This window comes from Cynara cardunculus, assembly GCF_001531365.2.
Source record: "Cynara cardunculus var. scolymus isolate 2C chromosome LG 2, CcrdV1, whole genome shotgun sequence".
NCBI lineage: Eukaryota > Viridiplantae > Streptophyta > Magnoliopsida > Asterales > Asteraceae > Cynara > Cynara cardunculus.
Genome location: NC_037529.1, coordinates 5,806,072 through 5,819,509, shown reverse-complemented (window position 1 = coordinate 5,819,509; position 13,438 = coordinate 5,806,072).

Here is a 13,438-nt window from a genome sequence, read left to right as displayed (position 1 = left end):
TACTCTCATCCGTCGTTAATCTTATGAAATTTTTTCATGAAATTGTTAATCTTGTGAAATTGTTTCATATCTGACAAATTGACAAAAACTCTTAAAAACCACTTTTTATGCATGAAGTGCTGTTTATTGATGCATATTACTTAAAATTCAAGATCACAAGTAAATTGTGCGTAAGTACAACTTATTAAAGCTCCATATCTGAATTCATGTAACTAACTGCAGATAAACATAATCAAATACAGGATAAACATCTCATTTTAAATATAAAAAATCTAAATTTAAGTAGGATAATCATTGATTTCTAACATAATACTTAATTATTATCTTTATAAAATGTTATATTATTAAACCAATAATAAATTATTTCATTATTAAACTTAAATTAAATTATTATAAAAATAAATTAAATAAATTACATAAAAAATAAGAACTTTTAGATACTTGATTTGATACTAACATTGATATATTTCTTAAAAACAAATCGTATTATAACATCGATAGAGACAAATAATAAAATAAAAAATTAAAATCGAGATGTATCTTGCTGCATTGCGCGAGTACCCTTCTAGTGTGTGTGTGTGTATATATATATATATATATGTATGTATGTATGTATGTATGTATGTATGTATGTATGTATGTATGTATGTATGGAAAGGTTCATTTGAGAAGTGGTAAGTATTTGAGAAATAAAGAAGTGATCATAGCCCTTTATCTGGTTAACATTTGCGACTTTGACCGTGAATCACTGGATAATACTGATATGTGTATGCGGAAGATATAGGGGTAGTTTCGTAACTTTTTCAACTAGGCGGCAAACGAGTTCATATGTAAATCTATTAATTAGTTCAAATGTAAATTATTTAACTGATTCATATATGAACCCACAGGTTCATATATGAACTGATTAATTGATTCACATATAAACTAACTAACTGATTCATATATGAACCCACAGGTTCATATAGGTTCATATATGAATCAGTTAGTTAGTTCATATATGAATCACACAGGTTCATATGTGAATCAATTAATCAGTTCATATGCGAATCAATTAATTAGTTCATATATGAACCATACAGGGTCATATACCAATTTCCCCGGTGTCCATATACCAATTGTTATCCCGTTGATTGAGAGTCACCATGTGGAATGCCGCTTCGATGTCTGTGGGTTGACACTTGGATTCAGGTTGGGGCTTGGATTGGGTTGGGGACATTATATGTCTGCAGTTGTGGTCCTGGACCAAAAAGTCCAGGTTGTGGTTTTGATCCTTGCGAGTTTTTAGGGGCAAGGTGGGTAACCCTACCCTTGATTCCAGCCGAACCATGGTGGCTAGGACCACGGACCGGAGTTAGGTGCGACGAAAGGTTGCAGTTGTTGATTATTGTTTCCACGTTCGGTTGATATTCTTCCTTGTCCCCCACGTGTTCCTCCACGACCGCTACCCCTTCCATGTTCCTTCCTCCTATTGCCGCTTCCTCCGCCACGAAAGAACATGTGGCCATTGTGTCCACTTTTTCCCAAGTTGTGGGAAGGAAGTGGTGCGTCGGTAAAAAGGACCAAAAGGAGACATTTGTTGTGACATTGGCAGCCATGGAGGCTTGCTTGGTCTTCAAGGTTTCTTCAAGAACAAGACGAGATCGGGCCTTATAGAAAGGATGAAGAGGATTAGATTGTTGGATGTTGGTGTCTACAGTGTCATAGTTTTCATTGAGTCCAACAACTAACTGAAGGAAGATGCGGTGATTACCGACTGGGGAGCCAACATTGGCAAGTTGATCGACAATCATATTTAACTCTTGACAATAATCAGAGACATTTGAAAAGTCATCTAGTCAGATGTTGGAAAATTGATTTTCCAAAAGAACGACTCAAGAGTTTTTATCTTGAATAATCTTTTTCAGGTTTTCCCAAGCCTTATGAGTTGTGGAGTCTGGCTCGATGATTGTATGGAGGAGGTCATCCGAAATGGTACCGTAAATCCATTAGAGAACGGTGGTGTCCAAACGTGGCCAGAGTGCCTGGTCGATTTTGGGTGCTTTTGCTTTGTCATTCGATGTTTTTCTGATCTGTGGTGGTTTCGGGAATGATGTGGTGGAGAACTTTTTTTTATTAACCTGGATATTATATTTGTATTTCATTTTAGGTAAACGTATATGTTACCAAAAGAGATTCACGATCAAAGAATGATGACAAATAATCTAATTAATACGAGAAAATCATTGACATTTTTTTTGTAGCAACAACAAATTGATATGTCGGAGAATATGAATGATACTAATAGATATTTTGTTGACGAATCCATCAATCTAAATACCCCGTCATTTGATGTTGTACTTTAGTGGAAATAAAATGTTTAGTTATAGCATTTCGCTACAACAACATTAGATCTTATAAGGATGCATAAAATGTCTAAGCGTCCTAATATGATTCTTTATAGGACGAAAGACGAAAAATGTCTTATCTAAAAGAGTTACAATATGTTTATAGGATGATTTTGGGCGTCCTAACAAATTCTATGATGCTTTTAAAATAAAGTATCATATTAGTTATTTTATACGACACGACTTGAAAAGTGTATATGAACATAGGTGTCCTATAAATAGACGAGTTTTAGGGACACTTTTCAAAATATTTATATAAAATAACTAATACGATATTTTATTTAAAGATCATTTTAAAACACTTTTTGAATTGTCCAAAAACGTCATGTAAACCTATTGTGACAATTTTATTTATGACGCTTTATAGTATGGTCTATAAACTTAAGTTTTATGAATTATTTCATTCGTCAAATTTATGTAACTATTAACTCGCTAACCCAACCCAACTTGCCTCAACCCGCAAGGGTTGGGTTGGGTTGAGATTTTTCCAAACCGCCATAATTAGGTTGGGTTGTAAAAATGTTGTAAACCGTCCAACTCAACCCACATGCACCCCTAGAAAGAGATGTTGGTGGCTTCTGAGATTATCAGGATTTTAGCTCTAATACCATGTAAGAATGTAATTCTCTCTAATTCCTTTGCAAGCAACAGTGTACAAGAATTTATACAAGGAGTACCTTACTATTATAGGAAACTAACAATAAATCAGTGATTATAAATAATCGACAATATAAATTAGAGGATTCTAAATAATATTTACTATAAATACAATATTGCTAACATAAATTAAAAAGTATATGAAGTCATAAATTCGTAATTCAAATTTCTTACACATATAAGAAAATAATATTTAAAAAAAATCATTAAACAATAAACAACGCAAATTCTAAACTAAAAAAGGGCCAAAAAAGAGAAATGGTCATTGGACCAAAGGCCAGTTATAAAAATAGTCATTAAGCCCATTCTACTATGTATTAAGTATTAACTATGGCTTGGTTTTAACCGCGAACCGTATCATATATGATCTCGAACTTTTGATTTGAACCGGGCACGGTCTGCTCTTAGTGTTGCAAACATTCTAGAATTGATTAAGGATAATGCAGACTTACCAATCTTTAATCGTGCTCAATCGGTTGCGGTTATACTTGAACTTTGATCTTTCTATATATCCTCGGTAGTTATTAGGAGTAAATTTAACATTTTTAGAATAACATATATTTCTCTTTATATTTATTAATAATTCCTTAAAGTATTCTTATTACCGGTAAAATAAACAACATTGAAAAGTAAGGCTGCACATGGCTTGGGTTGGTCGGATTGAAGGCATTTGAACAATCCAACCTAATGTCTACGGTTTGAAAAATCTCTACCCAACCCAATCAAAACTACAACCTTATCCAACCCAAAACATCCGGGTTGGGTTGGGTTGGGTTGATCGAGTTGAATCGTTGGTACATCATTTATAATCTAGCTAAGTGTTTTGTTTAAACGAAATAAAATTAAAATGAGAACATACAAAAAAGACTAATAAACTGAAAAAGGTTAAAATTTCATTCAAATAAAAAAGGTAAAATTACAGTTGAGTTAATCGGATAAAAAGGTCTAATGTATATATATCAATCAAGGACTTGACAACCAATACTAAATTTGTAGTATAGTTTAGGCATCGGGTTTATCGGGTTGGGTTCAAATTACCCCAACCCAATAGATGCGGTTTGGTCTAATTTTGTATCAACTATACATCGAGTTACACATCAAGTTGAGATTTTTTTAAGTTTTTCTAGATTGGATTAACCGGATCAGTCAGTATTTTGAGCACCCCTATTGAAAAGTATATAGTCACAAATGCATTAAATCAGTTCTTACATAAATAAGATAACAATTAAACAATTTTACGAAACAATAAACAATGTGAATCCTACAATTATGAGAAAAAAGCCCAAAAAGGAGGTAATATGCTTATTGGGCCGAAGCCCACTTATAAGCCATAAGTTATAAAATAGTCATTAGGCCCAATTTTGCTTTCAAAATGTATTTCGGTTTTAAACTTTGGTCGTACCGTAACTGGTTTCGATTTGAACTAGGCATAATCCATTCTTGGTTTTCCCTTGATTTTTGTCAAAAAACCGAGGATTGCTTAAGGAGAAAGTGGACGGACTTAGCAGTCCTTAATTAGGATTAACTGATACCGAACTATACTTGAATCAGCTATGAACTTTGATTTATATACATCTCCATTGGTTACTAAAGATGAGTTATATTATTAAAAGATAAAATATCAAAAAGTTAACAGAACAAATATTTACTATTTAATTCATATAACGGTTTTCAAACTTTGTTGTAATTATTTTATAATGATCGAACTTGTCAGATTGCTCAACTCATGAATGCAATAATCGTTGGCACTTGTGATCGTACCAACAACTTTTAGAAAAACCAAAAAACATTATCAAAACAAACCTTAGACAAGTAGAAAAACACGTGTAGGACATAATCATGAAACTAATAATATTCTATGTGAAACTTGTTAGTTGGTACTTCCTTAACTACTCATAAAATGTCTCATTCGCCTTCACTTAATTAAAATAGCAATTCTTACCATAAAGCATTTTATTTAAGTACTTCACTACTCACTCATCAACTACTCATAATGTGTCTTATTCAAGTAGAGCAACCATCTATCTATACGTTACGGGGTAAGAATTGTCACCCTCACTTGTTGGGTAAAACTCTTTTCTTCATCCTTATCATTGTTTTTTCTGGGTAAGATTCGTCACCCTCACTTACAAAGTAAGACTCTTCATCCTTTATCATTGCTTTTACAGGATAGAATTCTCAATTATTGTCATATTCATACAATTCGAATAAGCGGTTAATTAACTCTAGCCTTGTTGCCTCCTCAACTACTCATAACTTGTCTTATTTTCTCCCACAATCCAAGATTGGGATTGATAATTAAAAAAGAAAAAAGAAAAAAAAATGTGTTTTTAATAATTTATTTTGCAAAAGTATTATACCATATTTTATTCTTATACTATATCACGTGAAGAATTTAAATTTTATCATCATAAATCACTTAGAAATTTCAAGTTATAAACCATTACTATGTTTTCAAAAACATAAATATTCTTGAAAGATTAGTAATGGAATCAGTAAAATCTCACATAAAAAAATAAAAATAAAGTTTAAATACTTGTCATTGATCCTTCAATGATATTCGTCGAAGATCCATCGATGACGTATGCCGGTTTTTAACAATATTCAATGGGTTTTGTTACACGTTTTTCATTTGTATGACTTGGTTGAGTTAAATTTCAATATGTTCCTGTGGTTCAATTTCATTTATATAGAGATGGAGAATAGACTGAAAATATATGTATATGAAGATGATACACGATGATGTAATTTTCTAATGTATATATTAATAGAGAACCAACAATCATATAAATCCAAAAAATAAAAGAATATCAAGTTTATCGAGTTGAGTTGAGTTATTTCGTAGTAGGCTGGATTAGGTTGATTGGGTTGTTGAGCACCCCTATCTTTCTAATTTTTTAATTTTTTATTTAATCAATTTATTAAATAAGGTATGTGATTCATATTTCTTTTTTACTTCTCGTAAATTAGCGTGTTTCTTGCATTATCCTTCTTATATATAGATGAATGTTTAAACGAGAACATCTTCATTTGTTTGACATGTGAAATGGAGTTGGACAAAAAAAAAAAAAAAGGTTGCATGGTGAGGTGGTGACGTGTGATTCTAAATATCTTATACACTGAACCTGATCTTTTGCTTCGAACTACTCATAATTTGTCTTATTTTTTGTTACCACAATTCGATATTCCTATTGAGGATTAATAATAACAAGAGTCGTTTTTAATTGTTAATAGTATCTTGTCGCTTTAGGAAAAGGACATGATGACATAATTATTTCGATTCGAACAAGTATGCAACTTACCGAATCTTACAAGGTTGATTTATTGTATTTCAACTATAAGATTTAAATCAATCTTGTTGTAACTTTTTGATGAGATAAAGTTACATTTATTCAAATACATATAACTACCATTGTTTAGTCATCTACGTTGTTGGGTAGTTGCTGAATGATTTGTTGTAAAATGATTAAGAGACTCTAATGATATAGTACAAAATGAAATATAATTGTTTGGTATTTGCTTACAATAAAAGTAGGGCGTTGAATGATTAAGGGAGGTCCATGATGCAAAATCATTAAGAGGGTTTTAAAACCATTAATAGACAGACTTTATGATTCACCTCTTAACGATTCAGATACTGCCTCTTAATGAAACTATTAATTTCATTCATTTAGAGGCTAATTTTGTTGAATGATTCTTTAAATCCTAAAAATCACGGTTATCGAAAATGTTGTTAGGGATAAAAACAAAAGGAAGGACGTTAGAATGGAGAGATTAAGAAATGTAAATTAAGACATGTGATATATGTAAAGGATATAATATGATTTGATATAAATAGCATCAACATGCAAGAATTAAAATATTGGTTACATATATCGTTGTACATGTTTTAATTTACGTATCAAAGAGGATATTCTTTAAATATAACATAAACTTCTTTCTTATTATTCTTATAAAAGACTAGAATGATATTCACACAATGCAACATAATATATCTTGATTTTAGTGTTTCGTTTTATTTTTTGTCTCTGTTAATATTATAACATGATTTTATGTGGTTTTGGTAACGCGATAATGTTTTTATGTTTGGATAAAATATAAATTTAAATATTTCGTAAAACTTTAAATAAATATATCGATATTACTATGAAATAACTATTTAAAAGTTCATGTTTTTTTGTGTAACTTATTTAATTCAATTTTTTTATTATAATTTAACTTAAATTTAATAAAAAGGTAATTTATTTTCGTTTTAATAACATAATTTTTTATAAAGATAATAATTAAGTGTTATGCTAGAACTCAATAATTATTTTAATTATATTTCAAATTTTTTATATTTAAATTTAAATGTTATTATGTATTTGATTATATTTATATGTAATCAATTACACGAGTTTTAAAAAGTTGTAATTACACACAATTTATGTATAATCTTGAATTTTAATTAATATGTATCAATAAACAATACTTGAAGCATAAATAATGGGTTTTAAGAGTTTTTTATTTATTTATCAAATACTTAATAATATAGAATAAAAAAAAATGTAAAATTGGATTTGACGTGATGTTTCTCAACTAATCATGAGTTGTCTTATTCAAATCCCATAATAGTGAAAAGCAACCCCACGATTAAATATTGTTAATTTAATCATTGTGTTTGTTACATAAATTAATGTAATTGTCGTTTTCACAAAAATGTAATTTTATTCCAAATGTCAATGTCTTAATCATCATTGTATGGGCCCCTGAATTTTAACGGGTCCTCATGTACTTTTTCACTAATTATTTATTATTTATACACAAGAAAATCCATCAATTCGTATCATCTTGTTTTTGTTTAAAACTAGTGAATGTATTTGTGTATAATCAAGAAAATTGTAATTTCTGTTGAAATGCATAATGTACTTGACTTATATTTACAGATTCATCTTAGATGCGATAAATTTTTCCAATGGCTTAGTCGTTAAACTGTTTTTTTTAATGAAAATAGTCATTAAACTTTTTTATTTTGATTGATTAAGTACTTGAATTATTTTTGTAACGAAAAAACTATTAAACTTTCATATTTTGAATGATTAAGACCCTAATTTTTCTTTTAAAAATAAATAAAGTATCGAACTTTTTCTTTAAGGGTTGGATTCTGTTGAGAAGTGTAAGAAAATATTTTCATCTTTGGATCAAACCTAATTGAATATCAATATTAATGAAGTGTATCATTCCCTTCTAAAACATAATCCATAGTTGAACATGAGATTAAAAATAATCAAGGGTTCAGAATTCTTCTTACGTCCTTCATCATAACTTCCCTTCTCATTCACATTCTTAAAGTATAAATGTTGTTTTTATTATAGTGGAATTGTTGCTTCACATGTGTGTCCCTTGGGGAAAACTGTAAATGTCAAAATTAAAATAACAATAATAATATCTCACATCCTTTTAGTTATTGTACAAAAACTTTGGTTCTATATATATAAATTGTAAAAGATCTTGTTAACAGTTTATTTGAATGGTCTGCATATGTACATATAAAAAAAGATTAAAGCTAAATTTAAGTTTAGATTAAGATAGTAGAAAATAAAGAGTGTTTATATATATATATATATATATATATATATATATACATAAATATATCTTTAGATACAACTACTTAATGCAATATCATAAAAAAGAATATAAAAGAAATAGTGATGTAGCACGTAGATTTGGACTTTATAGTGCTGTTTGGTAGTTCAACATCACATGTACATTCCTCTGACCTAAATATCAGTAGAAAGGGACTTCACCTAGCCCACGTTTTTGGACTCCATAACTATCGCTTCCACTCAACCATTTCAAATAATTTAATTAAAAATATCAACAATATTATTTTTAAATAAATAATCAAAAATAAAAAAGTAACATTACGTAAAGGGACAAGACAGTTAGAAAATGAAAAAGAAAAAAGAAAAAAGAAAATAAAAGAATTGACATCTCATCATCACATCGGCGGTCAGCCCACGCAAGTTGACTCCAAACTCAATGGCAGAGGAGATACGCATGGAAATCGCCCTGCTCATGCAACTACCCACACATTCAACAAATCACACTGCAAAACCCACTTCTATATTTCATATTATACGTGTATCTCCATACCTCGTACTAATATTTTGTTTTTATTCATTAATATCTTTTATATACGGTTGGGTTCACGAAAGACCGGCCTGTTTTCGTGAAACCATTTTTTACATTTAAAACTTCACAGCAAAAACATTATGAAGGTAAAAAAAAGCTGAACCTTCAGAGGAAAAACACTGTGAAAGTTATCTTCATAACATTTTGCTATGAAATTTTAAGTGTAAGAAAATGGTCTCATGAAAACAGGTTGGTCTCACGTGATTTCAAGTCTCTCTCTCTATATATATATACACACATCTATATATATATATATGTATATATATATATATATACATATATATATATATATAGATGTGTGTATATATATATATAGAGAGAGATACTTGAAATCACGTGAGACCAACCTGTTTTCATGAGACCATTTTCTTACAAACCAATTTCAACCAATAGGAAAATTCTATTTTTTTAAAAACCATGCAAACCAATTTCAACCAATAGGAAAATTCTATTTTTTTAATTAATTTTAATCAGTAAGGGTTTAATAGTCATTTCCATTGTTTTTTGATTAATATTGGAAGGTAATAAATTTTGTTAATTTTAAAAACATAAGAAATGAAACGTTTAATATGGTATAAGTTAAATCTTTTTCTTAATTTAGTTTTTTTTTTTCACAATAAATATGTTTTATTTGTTTTCAAGATTATATTGAATAAAAAAATGAATTTTAAAATCAGTTGATCTTATCAACAATTGTTGATGAAATTATTTCAATTCTTTTTTTTTGGATGATATTGTTTTTTTAATGGTTATGAATTTGTATGGTATGGTAGATGCAGTAATTTAATGAAATGTGTTCGGATATCAAAACTTTTATGGATGAAATTGTTGCATAATTTATTAGGATACAAAATATTTTCTATTTGAAAAAAAGGGCACTAATTTAATTAAAAAAAGGCGCCAATTTAATGAAACTTGTTCAGATTTCGAAAATTTTATGGATGAAATTGTTGCATAATATTTTTTTTAGATAATCTTGTTTCCTTCTTTCCTAAAAGTTTTGAAACGTAAACAATATTAAATAGTTTGACCGTAAAAATGATTAATGGAAGCAAACAGTCAAAACATAAAAATGCATGACAATAACTGTTGTTTCATATAATGGTTCATATGATGTGTAAAGTGTTATAGTTGTGAAACAGGTTCATATAATGGTTATTGTAATGGTTGATATGTTAATGTTAAGAAAATGGTGTGTAAAGCAACAGTGAAACCATTTCATAATAAGATTGAAACGGATCAATGTATTGAAGACATGAAAATGACAGATGTTTCCTCTAGTAATAGGTTGATTTGTGTAATGATTAAACGATGAAACCATTTCATTCATGAAATGTAATGGTGAAAAAATTTTGTTTTATTATTCAAAAAGTTTCATTATATTAACTTGACTACAGTATGTTTTATGTTTCAAAGTTTATTACGATATACCTAATTTCATCGGTCCTTACTTTGATCAATTTTTATGATAGATGTTATTTTGTTTATAATATTTGAACATAAAATGAAGATATTTTTAGCAAACCTATAATTTTCAAAATTATTCTAACATTTTTTGTTAGAATCTTTGGAAGTATAAGATGATATAAACTAATCTAATCTTGACCATTGATCAAGATTAGTTTGTAAGGTTTTCACAAATGAGAGTGATTTTCATTTGATCCCTCACATATATATATATATATATATATATGTATAAAAGTCTAAAATGAATTCAACAAATAAGAATTGATTAGGTCTTCCACTGTATGGGAAATTAATATGAGTAGAATCGATTAGGTCATTTGGTTTTTAATGACTGCTTTCATAAGTCAATTTTGGCAACCTTTTTTTTTTCTTCCATTGACCAGTTTACTTCTAATTCTTGTTTGCCATAACTTATCAGATATTCTACCACTAGAATTTGAAATAAAAAGCCTGTAAGTCATTGTAAGGAAATTTCAGTGTTTGAATTAATTTCAGTTGGTTTTAACACACGAATATGAATTTTAAATTGCAATAATATATTCTTTTCTTTTTCATTTTCATATATTTTTTTTAATTTTATATATATGCTAATTAAAATAGATTTTTTTTTCTTTAAAATTTAACTCACCTTAATCTAAAATGGATATTTGTTCTAACATTAATTCTTAATTAATTTATTTCACACGTCTAATATTTTGAATTGTGTCTATTTTATACTTTCATTATATCATCATTTTGCTTACATATACATTTTGTCTTAGAATGATTAAGAGACTCTCATGATGTAGTAAAAATAAAATATAATTGTTTGGTAATTGTTTACAATGAAATTAGGACGCTTAATGATTAAGGGAGGCCCATGATACAAAACCATTCGGAGGGTTTTAGAACCATTAAGGGGCTGTTTGGCAGTTGCTGAATGGTTTTGTACAGAATGGTTAAGTGGTTAGAATGGTTAAGAGGGTCAGAATGGTTAAGTGCTGAATGAAATATGGTTGTTTGGTAAATGTTCACTGAATGACAACAAATTACCATTTTAACCCTCTTCTCATTGCCTCTACTCTTTCCAAATATCAGGCACAACTCATCATAATAAGGATACCAAAATCGATTCAACAGATACCAAAATGATACCAAAATGGCTTGATTCAACAAATACCAAAATGATTAGCTCATAACTTGAATCCACCAACAATCAAATCGATTACTTCATTTAAACAACCCTAAGTTCATCGACATTGTTACTGCAGAGAGAAGGAAAAAGGAGACAGAAGGGAAATACCTGAAATCGAGTGGGAGACGATGTAGAAGACAACATAGTCGATGGAGAAGACGCTGGAGAACACGATCGAGTGGGATGAGGAACGAGGATCTCGCGTGGGAGGAGAGACCGGCGGGAAGCAGTAGGGGCGGCGACGATCGGGGGGGGGGGGAGACGGCCGGCGACTGGAATCGACGATGGGAGGGGGGAAGCCGGCGACTGGAACCGACGATGGGAGGGGGGAAGCCAGCGACTGGAACCGGCGAATGGAGGGGGATGCGATGTTTGGAATCGACGATGAGAGGGCAGAGTTGGAAAAGTAAACATCTGAATGGTTGAGTGAAGGTCTAGGTGCAAAATGGTTAAGAGGTTAATGTAACCATTAAGAAGTTGTTTTTTTTTTTTTTTGCCAAAGAGTCTTGACCTCTTACCGATTAAGAGGTTGGCTCTTAATGTAACCATTAAGAGCCAAACAAACAACCCCTAAGAGACAAATTTTTTTTTGTCGAACAAGATTCATCTCTTAATGATGCAAATGTTTTCTCTTAATGGAATTATTAAAAGGTAAACAAACAACCCCTTATTCTATAATTTTAAAGTGAATATAATCAATACTTGTAAAAAACTTTCGTATGATTTGGGTTCAAGGTAACATTCAAAAGATCTTGTAATATCACGTTTTGATGTATGTTTGAAAGTAAATATCAATTAGTGTATACGGTGCTAATCAATACTCATTTTTGGTTTGGGAGATACGTACAGTGTATATATAGATATATATAATTCATTAGTTATGAAATAGATATATGATAGCTTTATGAATAAGCCCTTAGGAAATTTCGTCAAAAATTAAGGGTGTAATTACTATTGGCCTGAAATTAATGTTGAGCTAATTAATTAAGATTTTATTTTCATCCATAACCTTTCAGTTTATAAATATGCTTATTTCGTTAAGCACTCTCTTTATAATAAAAATCGATAATTGAATGCAACATTTGATTTCATTTGGATAAATGCATCCGAACCCATCAAGACATTCTACAAGCATCATTGGTTTGACTTATTGTACATAAGATCGATTTAAGAAAGCCACATCACAAAAATTATTTCGCCTTGATTTTTATTTTCTAAATTCAAGATCGACTGCAAAATTATTCATAATCGTCAACAAAATGGAACGTGGAAAACTCAGACAAGTCAATATCATGGAAATTAAAATGTTATGTAACCAGGACCGTTATTCAATTATACGTTAAAAAATATCAGTAACATGTATAATACATTAATTTATGTGCAAATTATATTTTTACTATTTAGTTTATTGTTTGGTAGACGGTATAAGATAAATTAAGAGATTTATATAAGAATCTCATAATGTTGTATTTTAATATATGTGGATGATAATTGTCGATCTTGAGATGACAATTATGATCATGTTGTTGGAGGTATTGGAATTTGGGTATTTACATTATATTTTTTTGGTATTTTCTTA